The sequence below is a fragment of the Peromyscus maniculatus genome, chromosome 1 (assembly GCF_049852395.1).
Source record: "Peromyscus maniculatus bairdii isolate BWxNUB_F1_BW_parent chromosome 1, HU_Pman_BW_mat_3.1, whole genome shotgun sequence".
Classification (NCBI taxonomy): domain Eukaryota; kingdom Metazoa; phylum Chordata; class Mammalia; order Rodentia; family Cricetidae; genus Peromyscus; species Peromyscus maniculatus.
In genome coordinates this window covers 55,892,549-55,902,349 of record NC_134852.1, presented here as the reverse complement: position 1 = coordinate 55,902,349, position 9,801 = coordinate 55,892,549, and the positions used below count along the sequence as shown (strand labels likewise).

Below are 9,801 nucleotides of genomic sequence, written 5' to 3'. Positions count from 1 at the left end.
TCATGAACTTTCTTTTCAGACTTCACTATGACTGTACATAAATCATCATTAATTTTATGACTTGTCTATTCTTCAAATTCAGACAGCATTTTCTATTTGTAGGGCACCTACAGCCCAGTCAGTCTTTATTTATTGAATGTAATTCACCAAGTCCAGGATGTCCTACCTTTGTATCAAAACACACATGTCTTCTACTTCATGAAATATCCTTCTTCTGCTCCTTTATTTGTTTTTTTCTGTTGTTGAATTAAATTTATTTCTTAACCAAAGACTTATCAGATATTTTCTGTGGCTGTAATACATATGGAAAGCTTCTTTCCCTTTGCTCAATTTCATACTATCTTTATATTTTGGTTCATCTTTTATATGAATTTCTTTTATTTTGTTATATTTAAGGTCTTTTTTAGAATATAAATAAAAGAGTTTCTGGCATGTAATAATACTGAGTAAATGGATAAATTTTCAGAATTGATATAGTTGCCATAGAAAAATGATGAAAGCAATCTACACATCAGCCCAAACTAAGGTACCCTCTGCCTTTTTTGTCTTAATATTCCTTCCTACTCCTTTTGTTAAAACACCACAAAAAATGACTACATGGAGATATGTCTCCTCTCCATGTCAAACTCTTTCAGTGAACCACAGAAAGAGGAGAGGAAAAGTGCAGGACGATATTTTCAAAGCAAGATGAAACGAGTTACAGCTTCAGAATCACAACCTAGATATTTACTGCTGAGACTGATGAGGCTGTGTAGAATATGCAAGAAGAGGCCTGATTCTTCAGGACTTTAGAATGCTACAAACCTATAGTCAGAAACAAAGTCACTTTGAGAATACTTACACTAGAAATTCTCCTATTCATTGTGCTCAACTATATGAGCAATTATTCTTATTAAATTATGAACTTAATTCAACTTGTGAGCCCTAACTCTGGCAAGACATCCAGCCAGGTAGAGCCACCTTTCTCTTCTTCTTCCTCCTCCTCCTTATCGTCCTCCTCCTCCTTTTGTAGACCAGGCTGGTTTCACACTCACAGAGATCTACCTGTCTCTGAGTGCTGGAATTAAAGGAGTGGCCCATCATACCTGGCTTCAAGTAGAGCCTTCTTATCACTATTCCAGGAGTGTAGTTTTTCTTATAAACATCTAGAATTAAGTAAGCTCTTGAACAAGATAAGCCCCTGTCCAGTATCATGATTGTGAGATTCTTGTGCCAGTCACAACTCTTCACACTTCATTTGACTGAATTTCTAACTATTTGATTATTTTTATCCTTCTCTATCCATATTTCTACTGTCTTTATTTCATATACAACTGGATTTTATTTCCATTTCTTTCTGAATGTTGTGTACATCTTTAGAACAATACCTTTCTACTTAAACTAGATATGTTTGAGGGAAAACTTCAATTTAAGAGAGTTCAAATCTCTTGCAAATCACCATCTCTTTCACCATTCCATTCATTTTCTTGATTTCCCATTTGATTGTATAACTGTGCCAAGATTTCAAGTACTCCTGGTACTATTTTTAAAGATGCCCAGACTTGTTGAGATCCCATGGGAGACATTCTGTTCTCACAGCATGTGTCAATCACATGGACAGCCTGTCTCCAAGAAGACATTGCTTTGCTGTGTGACACAGTTTACCAGACCTTCAGATTGGAGATTATTAGCAAGCAGCAGGCTAGCCACTAAAATTGCCTCTTGGTTCAGCAAGCATTTACTATACATAGAAAATGTTGTTCTTTATAATACTTTATGTTAACCTGATGTCAGGTAGTTATGGATTATTTTCTGTGTATTAGTGATTTCTTACATGTTTATCTGTGTACCACAAGCATGCATGGTGGCCTCTGAGTCCAGAATAGGTTGTCAAATCCCTGGCAACTTGTTGTTACCTTTCATGTGGGTGCTGTGAATCAAACACAAGTAACCTTCAGAAGCAGCGAGTAATTTTAAATTTTGAATCCATCTTTGACTCTCTTGAGTCTTATTTTGAATCCATCTCTTCAGCTCTAATCATTAATTTTTTTATTTATTTTTTCTTATTTTTTATTTTTTATTTTTTTAGTCATTGATTTTTTTAAAAGAACTTATTTTAAACCTAGGCTGTTGCCAAGATAATAAGTTGCCCTCCACAAACTGATAGCAAGGTCCCATTGCTGAAGACAATGCCTACACATGAAGAGGTTGAGCTGGTGGCTACATAGAATCTGCTCACCCTCATGTTCTAGTGTCTTTGACATGGAACCATACTCTGTAGGCTACCAAAAGAGAAACAACCTAACCACCAAATCTTTGATCTACAAGGATATACATATACATGCTGGTAAAATATACTAGGGCAATGGTGGAGCAAACTCTGTGAGAGTAACCAACTGATGTCTGATTTGACTTAAAGCCCACTCTGTGAGAGAGCACCCATACCAGACATTGCTTGTGACCAAGAAACAGACTAGATAGCTCAGAGAACTAAGAAAGAACCAAATGTTATTTCTCTTAAAAAAAAAGTAACAATAAAATGACTAAAATGACACCTAATGATATTTTACTATACTCCTAGATCGGTGCCTTATTCAGTCATCATCAGAGAAGCAGATGGAAACAGATGCAGAGACCCCGCAGTCAGACATTACACACACACACACACACACACACACACACACACACACACACACACACACATATTGGAACACACAGCTTTAAATTAGATGTCTTCATCAACTTTACCCACCTCAGAATTCAGGGAACCCCACAAGAGAGGAATCAGAAGGAACAGGGGTAACAGAGGGTATGGAGAACACCAAGAAAACAAGGCCCTCTAAAACAACTGAGAAAATCTTGTATGAACTCACAGAGTCTGAAGCAAGAAAGCACGGTGTAGATGTAACCAACCATCTTATTAAATAAGAAACACAGAACCAAAGCAAAGTAGAAAGCCAAGAGGTCAGAGCTAAGAGCTAAAACCTTACCCTTCCTCCTGCAGTGGTCCTACCTCTCCGAACCAGAGCTACTTCCTGTGTTAAAGTCTTTATATAGAGTTTTTGTTCTGCCTTCTCATTGGTTGTAAACCCAACCACATGACCTCCTTGTCACGGCCTGTCTGTATAGACCTCCAGGTTTTCTATGATTGGTATTGAGATTAAAGGCATGTGTATCCAATACTGGCTGTATCCCTGAACACACAGAGACTTACCTAGCTCTGCCTACCAAGTGCTGGGATTACAAGCATACGCCACCACTGCCCTGCTTTCCCATGGCTTGCTAATAGCTCTGACCCCCGGGCAACTTTATTTATTAACTAACAAATAACATTTTAATACAAATAAAATGTCACCATAGCACAGGGCCTACATGCACCAGGTCTTCTGTATATACACTATAGCTTTCGTTTTGTACTTTATGGAATTCATGAATGTGAAAATGAATGGGTCTCTGATTCTTGTGCCTTCTCTTTTATTTTCCTGTTGGCTTTGACTATCCAACTTCAGTATGATTTTTTTCATCTTATTATATTTTATTTTGTTATGTTTTTTGATATCTCCTAGAAGCCTGTTCTTTTCTAAAGAGAGACAGAATGGGAATGGATCTAGGTGAGAGAGAAGGCAGGAAGTAACTGGAACACGTAGAGGGAGGAGAAATTGTATTCAGATTATATTGCATGAGAAAAGAATCAGTGTATAAGAAAAGGGAAAACTCAATACATTTTAAAAAGAATATAAAGAAAATGTGGTTATGAATTTGAGTAGGAGCAAGGTAAGTAAACATTGGATGAGTTTGAGGGAGGAGAAGAAAAGAGATGTTTCATTTTTTTGCTTTTTGGCTGTTTTGGGGGGACCTGCCACCCAGCTCCCAAATAAATCACACACAGAGGCTTATTATTACTTATAAATGTTTAGCCTTAGCTTAGCTTGTTTCTTGCCAGCTTCCCTTAACTTAGCCTATCTACTTTTTGCCTCTGGACTTTTCCCATTCTCTTACTTCTGTAAATCTTACTCTTACTCTGTGGCTTGCTGTGTCATCCAGCTGGCTGCTGGAGTCCTCCTCCTTCTCTGGCTACTTCTTTTCTCTCCTTCCCAGATTTCTCCTTCTATATAGTCTCTCTGCCTGCTAGCCCCGCCTATACTTTCTCCCGCCTTGCCTTTGTCTGTTCAGTTCTTTATCAGATCATCAGATATTTTATCTAGTCAAAGTAACACAGCTTCACAGAGTTAAACAAATGCAACATAAACAAAAGTAGCACACCTTAAAATAATATTCCCCAACAGGGATAAAACCTATAAAGATAAATAAGAATAATAAAAGAATTTATTTTAAATCATCTCATTCCCTTCTCAGGGTTCTATGTTGTCTATGAAAGTTTGTACATAGACAGTTGATGTTTGTGAGTTTTACCTTTCAGACATACCAGATATCTATCAGAATTTTACAATTTAGAGTTAATACATTGTACTTTAAAGGTGTTCTGACCACTGAAGAGCTGTAGTTTCTAATAGATGAGCAACAATCAAGCAAGGGAGAGCAAAGCCTTCCCCTTAAAGCATATCAAAATGAGTACTTTCAAGGGGGTGATGGGACTAGAGACAATGTCTCTGCATTTATGGATTTCCTGGAGATGACTGTGTAGATCAAGCTGGCCTCTAGCTACTGAGATCCTCTTGACTCTGCCTTCAGACTGCTAGGGTTAAAGTTGCACATCACTATGCCCTGCTACTGGTTTTGAGACTACAATCTCTAGTTTAATGTTCTATTTCTGTCCTACTGTAACCATGTAAACATGGTTGAATAAGCATGAAATGAGTGCCTTTTTGATGAGAGTGAGGATTGGTTTTGAACAGAAGTTTAGAGTCACTGACATACAGAGTTTGCTCCTATAAACACTTTCTCAAGCAACACTAATGTTTGTTTAGATTACTCTAGACAATGCATGTCTGATTCTAGTCCATCCTTACCACAACTTCCTGTCTCAAATAAATACCACACAAGTATAAAATATTCTGAAAAAACAAGACTCAACATGGTTATTGGACAATAGCTCTGCGGTTGTGCTGTGGATCCAACAGAATGACCTCCCAACTGGAAACAAAGTATTCCAGGGGGAAGAACTGATCAGTGAACATGGGCTCTCATTCTGATCTTAGCCTCAAACCTCACACGAAAACAAAAGCAGTTTTGGTCAGTCAAACATAAAACCCTCCATGAAGCCTGTGGGTTTTTTTTTTTTAATTGATTGCTTTCCAATAAGTCTGATTCATTGTGTGCTGAGCAGAGGAAACTACAACCTCAATTAGCCCAGCTCACCCCTTCAACCCAACAGGCAATTAAAGGAAGACAACAAGCACTTTGGTATACAGTTTGTTGTAAAGGGCAAGACTTTGAATTTTCTCTTAACTCACCAGACAGACATTGGAAGTTTTTAAAAAAAAATAAGAAAAGCTAAAGAATAAAGGAGAGATGCATATATGTATTCATAATAATAATAATCTCAATGTATGTTTTAATGGGAAAGTTTCCATATACTAACAGAAAATGATAACAAATTCATATATAACTTGTCATAAGCAGAAGTTATATATAAATGTGCCACAAAATAAGAATATAAATATAAAACTGAAATTGTCAATTAAGCATCATCAAATTACCAAAGCAGGGATTAGTAAGCATTTAGGAACAAAACAAAAAAATAAGCTTATAAATATGAAAAATAAAACTGAGAGAACATGCATTATGTAATATTTCTCCAATTTGGAAATGCTGAAACAAAGGACAGATGATAATAATTACAAGCTGAGAAGAAAGAAAATTAGAAAAAAATGAACTCAGTAGTATGGAAACCCTACAGACAATCAATGCAGAACATGAAATGAACTTAAACCCAGAATGGGTAGAAGTGCACACAGGGTCTAGTTGATGACTGTTACACATGCAGAAGGTCTGATTTGTATCCCTGACTTTGATGCTGTTTTTGTTCTGCCCACTGCCTTCAGCACTGTTCACCTCTACTGCCTTGCATGCACAGGCTGTGGTGAGAAAAACCCATAGCCTGGGTGACTTGAGAGCAAACACTTATTTCTCCAGGTTTCTGGAGGTTTTTGAAGTCTAAAATCAAGTTACCCGCAGACATAGTGCCCGGCGAGCTATGCAGTTTTCTTTTGCCTTCTCAGAAACAGGGGAACGGGAGGGATTACGATGTTTTCTTATTGGGGTATGACCTTCTCATGAGGGCTCCAGCCTCATGACCAGATTATCTTGACAAAAGCCCCACTTTCTAGTATTTGAGTACTGTGAAAGAGGATTTTATTTGAATTTATCAGGGAGATGTGAACAAAAATGTTTTCTTCCAAAATAAGGCATCGAGGATACATTTAAGAAACAATTCTAGGCAAGTTCAACTTGGTGAAGCAGTGAGTCTGTGGGGGTGCTTTACAGAGGCGTTATTTACAGAGAATGGCTGAGGGGTTTCTTGCAGAGCATGGATGAGGCAATATTCTATTTTTTATTTTTATTTTTTACATATGTCACATCCTGACCTCGGTTTCCCTTTTCTCCACTTCTCCAAGCTCCTTTACCTCCCTCTGCCCAGATCCACTCCTCTTCTGTTTTTCTCAAAAAAAAAAGAAAGAAATACAGGATTCTCAGGGATAGCAACTGAAGATGGCATAACAAATTACAACAAGGGTAGGCACAAACACTCATATCAAGGCTGATTGAGGTGACCCAGCAGGAGGAAAAGGGTCCCAAGAGCAGACAAAAACACCAGAGATAAGCTCCCCGCTTTCACTGTTAGGGGCACGACAAGAACACCAAGCTATAAAACAATAATGTATATGCAAAGGACCTAGTTCAGACCCATATAGGGTCTGTGATTGGTGATTGTCACATCAATCTCTGTCAACCCCTATGAATTCTGCTCAGATGACTCTGGGTTGGTCTCCCCAACTTCTCTAGTTCCTAGAATCTTTCTGGGTGAGGTGTTCTTTACAGGAAAAAATGGTTGAAAAATGGGTGCTTCACCAGAAATCCCACTAGAGTACTTGGCAGCTGCATCATTGGAATGAGTCCCCAGTCAACTGTCAACCTTCTCCATATTCTATTGTCTCTCTCATGACCACTTTCATATAGTAAGATACATGAAAATGGGGTGGAGAAAGGGAGAGGCTGGAAGTTCATGGTATATTCCTTGCTAATAGGTCTGGTCTTTGATGGTGTTGTATGGGTTAACTCAACTGTTGTGATTTCAAGATTCCAATAAGCATGGCATGCCTGAAGGAAAGGGTTCCACAGTAAAATGCTTTAGCATATGTTTTTGGGAGAATATAATTCCATATTATAACATTGTATAATATCAAGTTCTATGAGGAAAACTATTAAAAACCTGTGTATCTATAGTTAATGCTATGTAGTTAGTATGTGTTTAAAAGTAAGTCTTGTTTGTTTAGGTACTGATGAGGTTAAAGTATAAATTCTCTTATAATCTATGGAACACAGAAAAGGGAACTAATAGATGGATAAATAGATGCCTACTAGAAAGACATGATTTGGAAGGGTTTTTTTCTAAGTAAGACAAAAGCTGTGTTTAGCCCCACAGCTTTCCATTTCCTTAACAGCTCAAACAAAGACAGAAGAATAGAGATTGAGGCTGCTATGGAGCAAAGATCAAAGGATGCATTGAAGGAGGCTGTGAGAAAGGAGAGCTTATACAAATGAACTGAAGGACATTCTAAGTCTAGAAATGGTGTAGACGGATTGAAGATGCCCATGAGGCAGTAGTAATGGTGTTTAATGAATTCTGCAGGGGTTTTATGGCCAATAAGAGTGTGAATTACCATGCCAAACAACTGACCAACACAAAGTGAAACTAATTCAGGAGGTTTTTAGCAGATACTCTTTCATGAACATATTTGGTTGCTGGATGTGAAGAAATAGTACCCAATTCTGACAAGGGAAGCAGTTCTGGCACAGGATAATATGAATGAAACCTTCTCAGGGTCTTAAAATCAGTCAGTCATAAAAACAGAATGCATAGAGGGTGAAGTGAAAAGAGCCTCATTTATTTACATAGAAAATAGAACGTTACTCACTCAGACCTGGTGGATAGGGGGTAGAGGAACTGAAATGTAATCTTTGTGGAATTCCAGTGTTATCCTTTATGATATACAGAGTTTTGAAGGGAAATGATGAAGATAACTCTTGATAAGATCATTTTACTGTCAGTGAATTACACTTAGAAAATAGATATGTAAGAGTTGCATTCCTCATCACTGTAAGAAAATATCCAACTAAAAGTAAATTAAAGAAAGTAGAGATTATTTTGGCTCTCAGAGAAAGGTTCCAGCAGGGAAGTCATGGTGACAGGGAGGGTATAAGGTAGAAGTTGGTCACGTTCCTCCATAATCAAGTAGTAGAAAGAGATAAATTTTTCAGCTCAGTGTCCATGTTTTATTTTCCAAGGATCCATGAATGGTGCTGCCCAAGGACACCATCCCATGAATGGTGCTGCCCACATTACAGGTGGGTCTTCCCACCTTTGTTAAGCTAATCAAGATAAGCCCTCCCAAGCATGTTAGAGACTAGTTTACTTTATACAACCCCTCCCAAGAATGCTAGGGACTAACTTACTTTAGACAACCCCTCCCAAGCATGGTGGAGACCAGCCAACTTTAGATAACCTACTTTAGAAATATCAGACCCCTTGAGATTAATGTATTTTTCTAGCACTCAAAAGGAATGCTAGGAAGCAAAACTAAGTCCTCTGCAAGAGTAGTAAATAATCTTGATGATTGAGCCATCTCTGCATTTTATTATATATAAATATAAATATATTTTTACTTCGATTAAATATATTTTAAATAAAACATAATGAGTGTAAGAGCCTGCACTTACTTACTGAGCCAAGATCACTTGGATATAGCCTCAAGGAATGAAATCAGGCCAGGTTGGAGAGACCACAGTAAAGCTGAGGCTGTGACAATTTTTTGAGAGAAACCAGACTTTTTATACCTTTATCAGAAACAGAATGTAATGGCAATTGCCAGGATCAATACAATTGTGGCTGCCAGGATACAGTGAAGTTTGCAAGTCATATAGGGTACAGAAGATTACTGTCTAAGACCAATTGTCCTGTGAAGCCTTAGTGTTTCCTTGACCACTAAGGGAACATACAGAGAAACACCAAGTGAATGCTTCACTGCCTGAGGGAATGCATCAGTCCCACAGGATCTGGAAGTCACATTGTGCCCCAAGAGCCACGGACTCTAACCTGAAAAACCTATGATGGATGCCTCTCAAGGTAGCTAGGCCAAGCCAACTACATGGTTCCCTGAAAATGATGGTATAGGTAGACTATAGAAAATACATGTTCTGCTGGGTGGTGGTGGCACACTCCTTTAATCCCAGCACTTGGGAGGTAGAGCCAGGTGGATATCTGTGAGTATGAGGCCAGCCTGGTCTACAGAGCAAGATCTAGGACAGGCACCAAAACTAAACAGAGAAACCCTGTCTCAAACAAACAAACAAACAAACAAAGCTAGTCAGCTGATGAATGCACTGGGTGGGTGAGTCTTTGGAAAGTATCCAGTAAAGGACCAGAGAGAAACAAGTTGTGAAATCAGCAAACATGATCTATTGAGAAAGTATCTTTATTATAGCTACATTATGCACCAGAATGTTATAATCGGTAAAGCCTTCTGTTGGTCAGTAGTAGACCATTTTATGATTTCTGAGGCTGTAGTGAGGAAGGTGTGAATTACAAATCACAGTTGCTTAGAAACACCAGGCAAAGCCCATACACTCTAGTGAAGATAA

General features: G+C 38.1%; 1 long non-coding RNA gene across 1 annotated transcript in view; it reads left to right on the top strand.

Moving 5' to 3' along the window:
* The window catches only part of LOC121829192 (uncharacterized), a 31,226-nt gene that overhangs the window by 669 nt on the left and 20,756 nt on the right, over nucleotides 1-9,801 (top strand). The gene's annotated exons all lie outside the window — the stretch shown is intronic.